General features: G+C 43.5%; 1 long non-coding RNA gene across 1 annotated transcript; it reads right to left on the bottom strand.

Moving 5' to 3' along the window:
• Positions 1-527: 527 nt before the first annotated feature.
• Positions 528-1,356, bottom strand: LOC146210230 (uncharacterized). Its single transcript, XR_014703516.1, has 2 exons — positions 1,140-1,356; positions 528-895 (listed from the first exon to the last, which is right to left on the bottom strand). It is a non-coding gene; the product is annotated as an uncharacterized LOC146210230 (long non-coding RNA).
• Between the last annotated feature and the right edge of the window lie 8,787 nt (positions 1,357-10,143).

Raw genomic sequence — 10,143 nt, 5'->3', positions numbered from 1 at the left:
GGTAAACAGGCTTTGAGAAAACGCGGGTAAACGACGGGAGTAACATTTCCCCTCTCGCCGTACGTGAACTAGCGACGAGCATAAAAGGTTCGATGCCATTTTAATGCTGCCAGCGTTTAAAAATCTACACAAATCTAATTCAACGCGTGAAGAAATATTAAAAGGACGTGAAAATTGGTCCCATTCGCAAGACTAGGCCGCTTTTCTTGGGCTTTTCCGCGCTACGCTTTTGCGACGACTCGTCCCCCGATCGAGACTTGACGCGGACGAATGGTACGCGTTTGCTACAACAGCTCTGGCGCCTTTTTTTTAGTCGCAACGAGCTCCATGGAGAAGAAAAAAATGGCAAGGTGTGCTGCGGCAAAGCCGCTCTATCTCCCTACGCGATATCGCCCCGGCAGACACGGTTTGGAAACCCTTATAAAAATGGGAACATCCTTTGAGTTCAATGTGAACTCAAAAAAGTCAGAAGGAAGCAACTTCCTCTGGACTGAGAATTGGCTACTGATTTTGAATTCACGGTGAATTAACTTTCTCTGACCATCCTGTGAATTTCCTGTGAATTTCCTTTGAGCTCCCAGTGAACAGACCGCTGTCAGTTTGAGTTGAGTTCACAGGCAGTGGCCAATTATTGGTTCAAAGGAAGTTCCAAGGAATGATGACTATGGGATATTTGGTGGATGTTCGAAGGAAGTATGTTCAGACTGAAACATTTGTTTGTATGAGCTTATATTTATTTGAATAGATGTACTTCCTCTGTTCGAGCCTTGCAATTAGGCCTGCTTTCGAAGACCCTGCGACAAAAAATCGGATCACAGCCCACAATCCCAGTGCAAACATGCGCAACTGCCGGTGACCACCTTGGCCAGTACTCCATTGAGAAAGCAGGTGTAGGCTGCAAAAAGAAAAAAACATTAGAAGCATGACTGCAATGAACAAGCTAGAGTCCATCCAGCCTTCCTTAGCTTTTGTAAATTAAATATACAGAGCACGGACAGTGTGAGCGCCATGCAGGCACCACAGCATTATGCACTAAGACAAGCATTATGGCCCTGATCATCACTGAAAAGTCAGCTGTTTGGACAATATTTCAGAATGCTCTTGCATCACATGCACAGGCTATGAGCTCGAGGACTTACAGATAACAGCATCCAATTTTGGGCAGTCCAGTGCCTTTTTTGGAGCTTCTTCCTTGCGGGCATTGCAGACACGGCCATAGAGTGAGCTTTCTTCCAGTTCTTCGGGTGAGAACACAACCCGCACCAAGTTACACGCAAACTTTGTTGCTTGATTGCCCGCACTGAGTTTCATGCGGTCAATCAGCTGCTGATTTACCATAATATTACTGCCAATGTGCACCTGCAAGAACAAAAAGCAAATATTAGTACTTTGACCAGTATTGCAACATAAAAGAATATTCCTCGATATGCAATATGAAAATGAAGGGGCTTTACAAACAACAAAAAACTTAGACCAGCTTCAGAACATTCAAAGAAACCCCAAAACGCATAATTAAGGTCATTTGTTTGCAAGTAAAAATACACATTCAAGAAGCCATACTTTAACATGTACAACAATGAAGGCATACAAAAACTATTGGATGTTTTTGACACCTTCCCGTGCGGTGTTTTGATATAATTTTGAATGATGCCAAACATCTTTTAACATTTTTATTAGCGTAACCTGACAATTCTGTACTATGTATTTAAGGTAACTAGCCAAAAAGAGGGCACATAATGCCCCGCAAAGGTTTGAGCACTAATAGTGCATTGCTATAGCAGAAGAAGAAACAAGAAATAAGATTTTTTAATGACCTAATTTATGCTTGCATTTCAACAATAAAAAAAAAACAGATTTTAAGTCAGAAAATAAAGGGATTTACTCATCATTAATACATTGCAAAGGCCATTAAAAGCCAGTTTAGACAGAGCACAGTGCCCACATTGTCACCTCCTGTTTAAAAATACTAACGTCCTTTTCGTACATCAGAAGCTCAACCAATTAAAAAAACTGCCAATGAAGGTTTAGTAAAAGCATGCACTCCCTGCTCTGTATGTGCTACTTTGAGGCAACATTTAGTTTCCAGCTTGCACAGGTAGCTTTCATAATTTAACCCCTCAAACGCTTTGGACAAGCAGCTCGTCCTTGTAAAGCTGCCCTCAAGCCATTTTGGACGAGTGTAGCTTGTCCTTGCAGGATAGATCCTCACCCTGAGAGTTTTAGGCGAGTACAGCGCTCCTCTGTGGCTTAGGTGATGCGCCATTTGACAGATGCCACCAATGACCCGTTAACTGCTTTTTGTTCTACCGCTTGAAAGCCTTTTAAGCAGCCTTAATGAGAAAAATGGTGCCTGGTAGAGGCAACGCATGCACTGTTGGCCTGTCATCGTGGGAAAGAAGCTTTTCTTCATTGCCACACCAATTTTTGCATTACGGGAAACGAAGACGACAGTGATGACATGAGTAGTTCTTCCGACGAAGATGATGACAGCTCAGACGATACTATTGCGAGTTCTGTGTCAGTGGATGAAAATTGACAACATTCCGATGAAACCCCCTGGGCATTCATTCTTGGTCGTCCCTTGTAAAGCATTTCCAGTTACCTCGCTTTATGTTACTCGACTAGATTGCTGCTTATTGGCAGGCAGTTGATTTTTCACGTAATGAGCAATAAACTTCACTGCACTCATTTCACTTAGTTTCTGGTTCAAATATTTTTGTCTCGGATACCTCCTTTTTTATTACACTACCAATAGAAACCAGCAGTAAAAGTAAAAACTAAAGGGACACTTAAGCTCTGCCTTTAAGGGTATGATGCGACCAGTGTAGGCTACCACCTAACATATAAAGCCCTGCTTTAACCAAGCTGTATCAACATGTCTGCGTAGCCTAGGTGTAGCAAGCCTGACTCAGCATTGAAGAGCACTGGAATGTTGATTCGTATTTCACCTTCCCACCTCAAATGAACGACCGGAGTTAGCAGCTCCTCCTAACTTTTGGATATCATGTGGTCTCGTTAAGCCACACAAATCATCGAAGAATGTGTGTTCGGCCATGCCACTTGCCAGCGCCATGCTCTTGATGTTTCACTCACAACACAGACAACAAATTTTCATGTAATGGGGCCTTTAACGATATCGTAATTTTCAGCAATTTTAGCTAGAAATCTCGAAATAATAGTGCTCAAGGGGTTACAGTGAAATTGAACTATTGTTGGATCAGCTTAAGAAGCCACAACTCCTTCTCAAAGACCCTCCTGGCAATACCATGGTGGTTAATTGCCTTTGACTTGCCAGAGTGACATTGCAGGTGGCTGTCAGGTGCAAGTGGATTATCTGCATATTAGCTTGAATACCATGATCACTGGCCCAAGTCGCTAAAATGACTGATTAGAGGAGCACCAGCTGCGTCATTCGAGTTGTAGTGCAAAAAGATGGCCTTCCGAGATCGATAACCTAAGAAATTGCTGAATATTAAACAAGCTAATGGAAATCTCCTTTCTGATGAAAAGGACTTTGCTATAGCTCAAGCGAAGTATGCTCAACAGGAAGCGTAAACAAAAGTAACCTTGCACTTCCGATCACTACAGCTTTCACAAAAACTCTTCCAAATCAAAGTACACACGAATGAAGTAACAGTCACTAAAATGAAAGGAAGCAGTTGGGATTTTTTTTTCATGATTGTTTTGACGAATTTAAGAAAATAGCACTGTCTGTCTTTTGTCGTTTCTATTAAATTGACATTCATTTAAAATATCATTATGCTACTAATTATGCAGTCTGTGAGCCCAGCCTCATAATGAGCATCCTAGCCACGGCAGCCGCTTTTCAGTGGAGGCGAAACGCAAGGTGCCCGTGTGCTGTGTTGTCGGTGCCCGTTAAAGAACCCCAGGTGGTCGAAATTTCCAGAGCCTTGCACTACAGTATCTCTCAGTCGCTTTGGACATTAAACCCTAAGAGCCAACCAATTATAAAGAGCATTGCTTCTTGCCTATCTCTGAATTCAGTGACTGCTGACTTCATTCACATTGATAATGAGCTCCTCATTTCCCTATCCCTGCACACTTCTCAATGGAAGTGCACGACTTGTGGTAGTGCTATCGTAAAGCTAGAACCAAGTTCTTGTGTGACCCTTAAAAAAGTTTCATCGAGAAAGGCAGTAATGAGGACAACCATGCAGACACTAGACTAAAGCAACTAACCTGAGCCTCGGTTGGCGGCACAACTTCTTGTGTTGTACGCGCAGCATTATTAACGGATTCCGTCAGCTGATTGACCAGCTCAGCAACATCTGAAAAAAAAAACAAAAAAGGAAAGGTTAAACAAAACATACTATTTCATCACTAGCAGCAGCAGCCCATGTAACATTCACCACAAGAGAAAAGCCTTTTCTTTGCCCTTGAATGCATGACCAACCCCTTTCTGTCACCAAATTCGCCATTCAAAATTTAGCTGCTAGACACTGGCATCACTCACGCACTCAAGGCGCCCTATCAGCGGTACATAATCTAGGGGATGCTGATAGCAATTGATGAAGCCAATGCTGACATCCCACTTCTGATCTCTTTGTTCGCTGTGGAAATGCCTGGTTTGAATTAACTGCGGAGGACGTTGTAACTACAGTGCAACTGACGGGAGCTGCTATTGCTTAGAATGAATTCATGGGTGCGGATGATGATGCCGAGATAGCTGTGAGCGCTTTAACAGAAGTTAGTCAGATCACATCCCTGAAACAGTTTGTCGGTAGCAAGGGCCTTGAAGAGGTCAGCATGCAATATACATGTATGGCGGCAGCAGTAGGCCATACATTTGGACAAAGGCTGACACTTGAGTGTGTAGCTGATACTCGATAGCCCATGCTTCACCTATCTCGTGTCTGTCTTTCGTGTCGACATTTGCTAACATGGTGTAGTGACCGAGTTAAGTTAGGCAGATTGCTGAGCCAGGTGCCGAGCTTGCACAAGCATAAATTTCCTGTTGTGAAAAAAAAACACCACCTAAGTGACCAAAATGGCACAGGAAAATGAAGCGCATAAGGACTCCAAGGTCCAAGACAGGATGAGGCCACATATGATAATTTCATACAAATTTAGATTTTTTGGTGTCCCTCCTGTGCTCATTCTAGATGCACCTCATCATTTGCAGGAGACTCCGAGGTTAAAATCTGAGGGAATCAAGGGTTCCATTCCGATACGCCGTCCACAGTAATGCAAGAGCACCACAGACCTGCCGCAGCCGTCTGGCTCCAACTTATACCCTGTGAATATGTTTGAACCTAATGCAGCTCTCCGGGTTCACTGGAGCGTTGTTGTCAACGACCACTCCAGAACAGAAAGGAACCCGATCCCGCGCCTGCTTTCCGGCCTCGGCTTGAGCAGCACAAACCAGCACAGGTGCTCACCTTGAGTAGCATTTGTTTATCATGCATTTTCATGCAGCTATCACATACGACAACAGGCTCAATCTCAGATGCATGCCGATCCCAAGCAATGACATGTGACACGCAAGTCACTAACACAAACAAAGCATGCTTGCAGAACAGGAGTGGCAGCAGTTCATCTGCTACGTGCACTGCAAGCATGGTGGTTGGTGGCGTCATGCAGCAGCGCCACGGTGTAGCTGAGCACTACTGTACACCACCTATAATGTGTTGCAAAGACAACTACAGGAAGAACACCGATCCTAATCCTCAGTGTAGGGGGAACCTTATTGCAGCAACATAATCTTACTGGTGCTTTTACTAGGACGTGCTACAGACCAAGAGGTCTTACTCATTTAAGAGTTAGCACTTGAATTTGTTATGCTTTACGTAGCAGCTGGCGACACAGCAAATAATTTCAGTTTCATAGCAATGGAAATCAGCATTCCAATGGCTTCAAAAAAAGCGATCACATACCAAGCATCTGACTTGCTTCATCTCTTGCGGCCTTATATTTCTTCCTTCTTTTTTTTTGCAGACTCCACTTCACCCTCAAGCTCCAGGACTCTCTTTTTTGCATCTGTTGGCTTAGACATTTTGTCACAGCTGCAGTTGTCCTGCAAAATGACATGTGGCAAGGTCTATTCACTAAATTGTATTTGCACTCAAATGCATCATACAAAAATTGTTCAGTATAACGCATTGTGCAGATATCTGGTTCCACACATGAGATCAGCAAAATAGTGACCAAATGAAGACCACTGACAAGAGATTTGTAGCATGGATACTGTTTAGGGTTCAAAGCAACACTTCTTAAGGAGGAACATTAGCCCTTGAGCAAACCTTGCACATAAAAGGACACAGTAATGTTTAACTGCGAGCTGACACCATCCAGCATCACTACTGCTCAAGTGGGCATTCTGCCCACTTGAGCAGTAGTGGAGAAAACAAAGGATGCATTTCCAGAAAAACAGTTTGAGCTCCCACGCATACCGTAAAACATAGCCACTCTGCTTTATGGTAGGTTCATAGTGTTTTATGTCCCAAAGCGACTTAAGCTATAGCTATGAGGGATGCCGTAGTGCTGGGCTCACCTGGGGTTTTTTAATGTGCAAATGACATCATACAGTACACAGTCAACTTGCATTTCACCTCCACTGAAATGCGGCCATGAATGCTGGGATTGTACCCATGTACAGTCGTGAGCTTTATGAAAGAGAGCACGCGATCCCGTGGCAGACAACCTAGTCCTGAACTAGTGGCAAAGCGCAACGGCAGCATTGAAAATAAAGTGGACAGAGCGGTGCTCTTCCACCTGTTGGCCGTACCCTGTGCACTGGGAGCAACTTTTAGATCGGCAGCTAAAAATCATTGCAGCATTATGCTTTGAAGTAGGATGGACAGTTGGGCGAGTTGGTACAATTGCATAGTCGGTGGAACAGCGCGAAAAGACGAAACACACTCTCTTCTTGTGTGCTTCGTCTTTTCGTGCTGTTCCACCCACTAAGCATTATGCTGTTGGTAACTGATATCACTGCTTGTCTTGCTACGCTCTGACCTAGCGACCCAGCGTAGTCTGGTAACTCAGGCAAAAGCGGCAGCCCAGGCCACTGCGGTCTTGGAATGGCGACTCCATGCACTGCACCCCCCCCCCACACACACACTTCTTTTGTTTTCCTTTTTTTTCTTTTTGAAATAAAGTTTTCTCTCTCTGCACAAAATCTGGAGAATGGCTGGTAGCGAAGAAAGGAAGCATGTTTGATGCTTCAATAAAAAGAAACAAAGAAATGAACATGAAAATAAATGAATGCGGCAAAACGTTGGGCGCTTTTATCTGCTTAAACTTCAGTCGCCTGCAGCTGTGAAAGCGTCCGTTTCGCTGCTACACTACCAGTTGTCTCGTAACGAGCACCCTGGGCATCTTGAAAACTTGTTCTAAATCAGCTTCAATATTCAAGGAGCTGCCATTTTCTATGCCGCACCGTACCGAGACAACGGTGAAAACAAGATTTTTTTTTTCGGAGCCCAAATTGGAAGCCTACTCCTGTTATCACGAAACACCGAGAAATGCCATTTGCTGTGTAAACAGGGAGAATCAGGTCCACGTAACGATAGCTGACGCGTTTATTCTACTTCTTATTTCCGCAGATTCTGTTCATTAGGCTTTTTTTTTATTATTTCACGTAGTTCCCGGAATCAACTGTCTGTCTACCCCGTGCACCATGTGCACTACTGTCACCTGCCGGTTAACACAATGCGGTCGTAATGCGGGCATGTAAACGACTTCGCGACACGACTCACCGCGAGTAGCAAAGGAAGGTGTTTTCACCGGTGAACATTATTACGAAAACGAAAAGAGACAAGAGACGTTTGACTACTTACCCACTCCGAGGCTGAACGCAGGAGAGTACGACCCCTCCTTCCATTGCACATGTAGTACTCCTTGGTTCAGAATAATCTTCAGGTATTTTGGATTATCGACCAGTTTCGGCTGCAGTTCTTTTGATTGTAGGTTTCTTACGGGGTATGTGTACCACTTCTGAGCGGTCGCCCATTTAACCAAGACGTGATCGGCCATTTGCACTACTCACGCTGTGAAAACACGACGAACACAACGAACCGCGAACAATCAACTTCCTACAGTCATGAAATACATAGTGAAGTATGCCGCCGCCGCCGGCTGTTCTCACGAAAACGATAGCGCTAGAGTCTCAAGCGCCATTTCGAACGAATCAAAATTTTAAATTCACTTTTGCAAATTGAACAAACTTTTAAAATAAAAACTATGATTAAAACAATTAAGAGTTTGTTTTTTTTTACTAATGATATGTGATGCGTAACAAACGCAAATAATTTAAGCAAATTATTGTCACTAGCTACAGCAGCGCTTTTTTTTTGAAGCGGAATTCTTGTGGTGCGTATCAATCTTCATTGGTTTTACTCAACGTGAGGACGTTGGTTTTACTGGTTGTACTTGGTAATCTCGGCTGCGTGGGCTTCTTGTGCACGATGGTACCGACGTCGCCGACGTATTAATTGCTGGTCTTTAAACTGTGATAGGAAGTAAACGAGCTTGACTTTCGTGACTAGTGTGAAATCCCGCACTAGGCACATCGTGAAGTGCATTTAACCGCAGGCTTTTGAAGCCGTTATCGATGGTGCTGCGATAACCGCCTACCCGTCGCCTACCTGTCGCACGCACTGGAAATGCCACCACGGTAAAAGCGTGCTTGCGCGACGTCAACGTCGCGCCGTACCGAGGTGCACTAAATCACGACGGAAGCAGGCCGCGCTTGCTAACAGCGTCGCTGCGAGCCAAGCGTTGCCAGGCTGCAGTGCCGACCCAAATACTGAAGAACCCTGCCAGCCCTATGCCGAGCTTCGTTGCGTACCGTGTCAGAGTGCTGAAGCAGCGGTCGCAGATGTAGACGCCGTCTCGCGCATGCATCGCCATCGAAGCAGCGGGCTGCGAAAGCGATGAATTTGAACCACATGGCATTCTTTAACATGTATGAAAATTCTTGAATGTGTTATATTTTATGTAAAAAGAAATTCAGAGGGGCAAGACATAGACCAAGTAATGCCACACACACAAAAATAAGCACAAGAAATGCGTGAAAAAAAAGTTATCTTTGCACTTAAGGACAAAGGGAGGAAGGGGTGAATATTCTTGGTCCTTCTGTGGTGACTAAGAAGAAACTCGCGCTAAAAATAAGATCTAGCTCATGAAAAAAAGAAAAAAAAAACCAATAGCATGGATTCAAAATAAAATGAAAAAAAAAATGAAAATGATGTTTACTTGCACAGCAAAAAAAACGAATGCGATTGTGTATATTTTGATAAATGTATGAATGGTTTATTGTAAAAAGTTCAGAAGTAAAAAAAGTGCAAGGGATACTCACGAAAGAAAAAAACGAGAAGTAGAGCTGAAAAGAATGAGCTTCGTATGTTTTCACTTAAGAACAAAAAAAGAAGGTTATGATGCATAAAGAGTAAAGGGAACTTACTTCCTCTTTACTTGAGGACAAACAAAGGAAGGTCATTATTGGTATTGCCAAAGAAAGCCAGTTTAAAAATGAGCTTCCTTCTGTCAAAAGAAAGGAAAGTCTCAACAAGGTGAGTTCAAAGGAAACTTCCTTCAGTCAAAAGAAAGGAAAAGTCTATTGGAAGGCTGTTCAGGAAGCAAAAAGGAAAAACAAAGGAAGTAAAAAGGCAAATTCCATTTTCATAAGGGAAAGCGGCCCGCAGTACGTCCCAGAGTATTATTTACACCCTTCTTGGCGTTTCAATGCGAACTGATTTCGAAGACCCAATAAACAATTTCCTTTATTGTATTTTTACGCAGCGCTGAACACTCAACAGCCAAGTTTCTGCTCTTAGGACTAATTAAGCGACCGCTGTTTAACATGCGGTGAGACTGGAAACTTAAGAAAATTACGGATGTGTAACTGTGGAGTGAACCTTGCCGGCTTGTAAATAAATTCATGTTTTTTAATTCCAATGCTAAATGTCTTACGATTTACGCCTTTACTAGAATGCTGGCCAGGGCCGTATTTTTTTTAACAACTTTATTTGTTTGTGCGGAATTGGTGAAAAGTGGCAATCGCAACAGTTCTTGTATACAGTGAAAATGCTTTTTCTCTCTGCGTGTGTGTGTGTCGAGAGGCAGTTCTACTCCCTTCACAGTTCTCCTCCCACACTAGGCGACTTGTGGTCCGATTTAAGT

This window comes from Amblyomma maculatum, chromosome 1 (genome assembly GCF_055883805.1).
Source record: "Amblyomma maculatum isolate TAMU_Amacu chromosome 1, ASM5588380v1, whole genome shotgun sequence".
NCBI classification, from domain to species: domain Eukaryota; kingdom Metazoa; phylum Arthropoda; class Arachnida; order Ixodida; family Ixodidae; genus Amblyomma; species Amblyomma maculatum.
The sequence above is the reverse complement of the archived record's forward strand: the minus strand, read 5'-3'. Positions and strand labels throughout refer to the sequence as shown.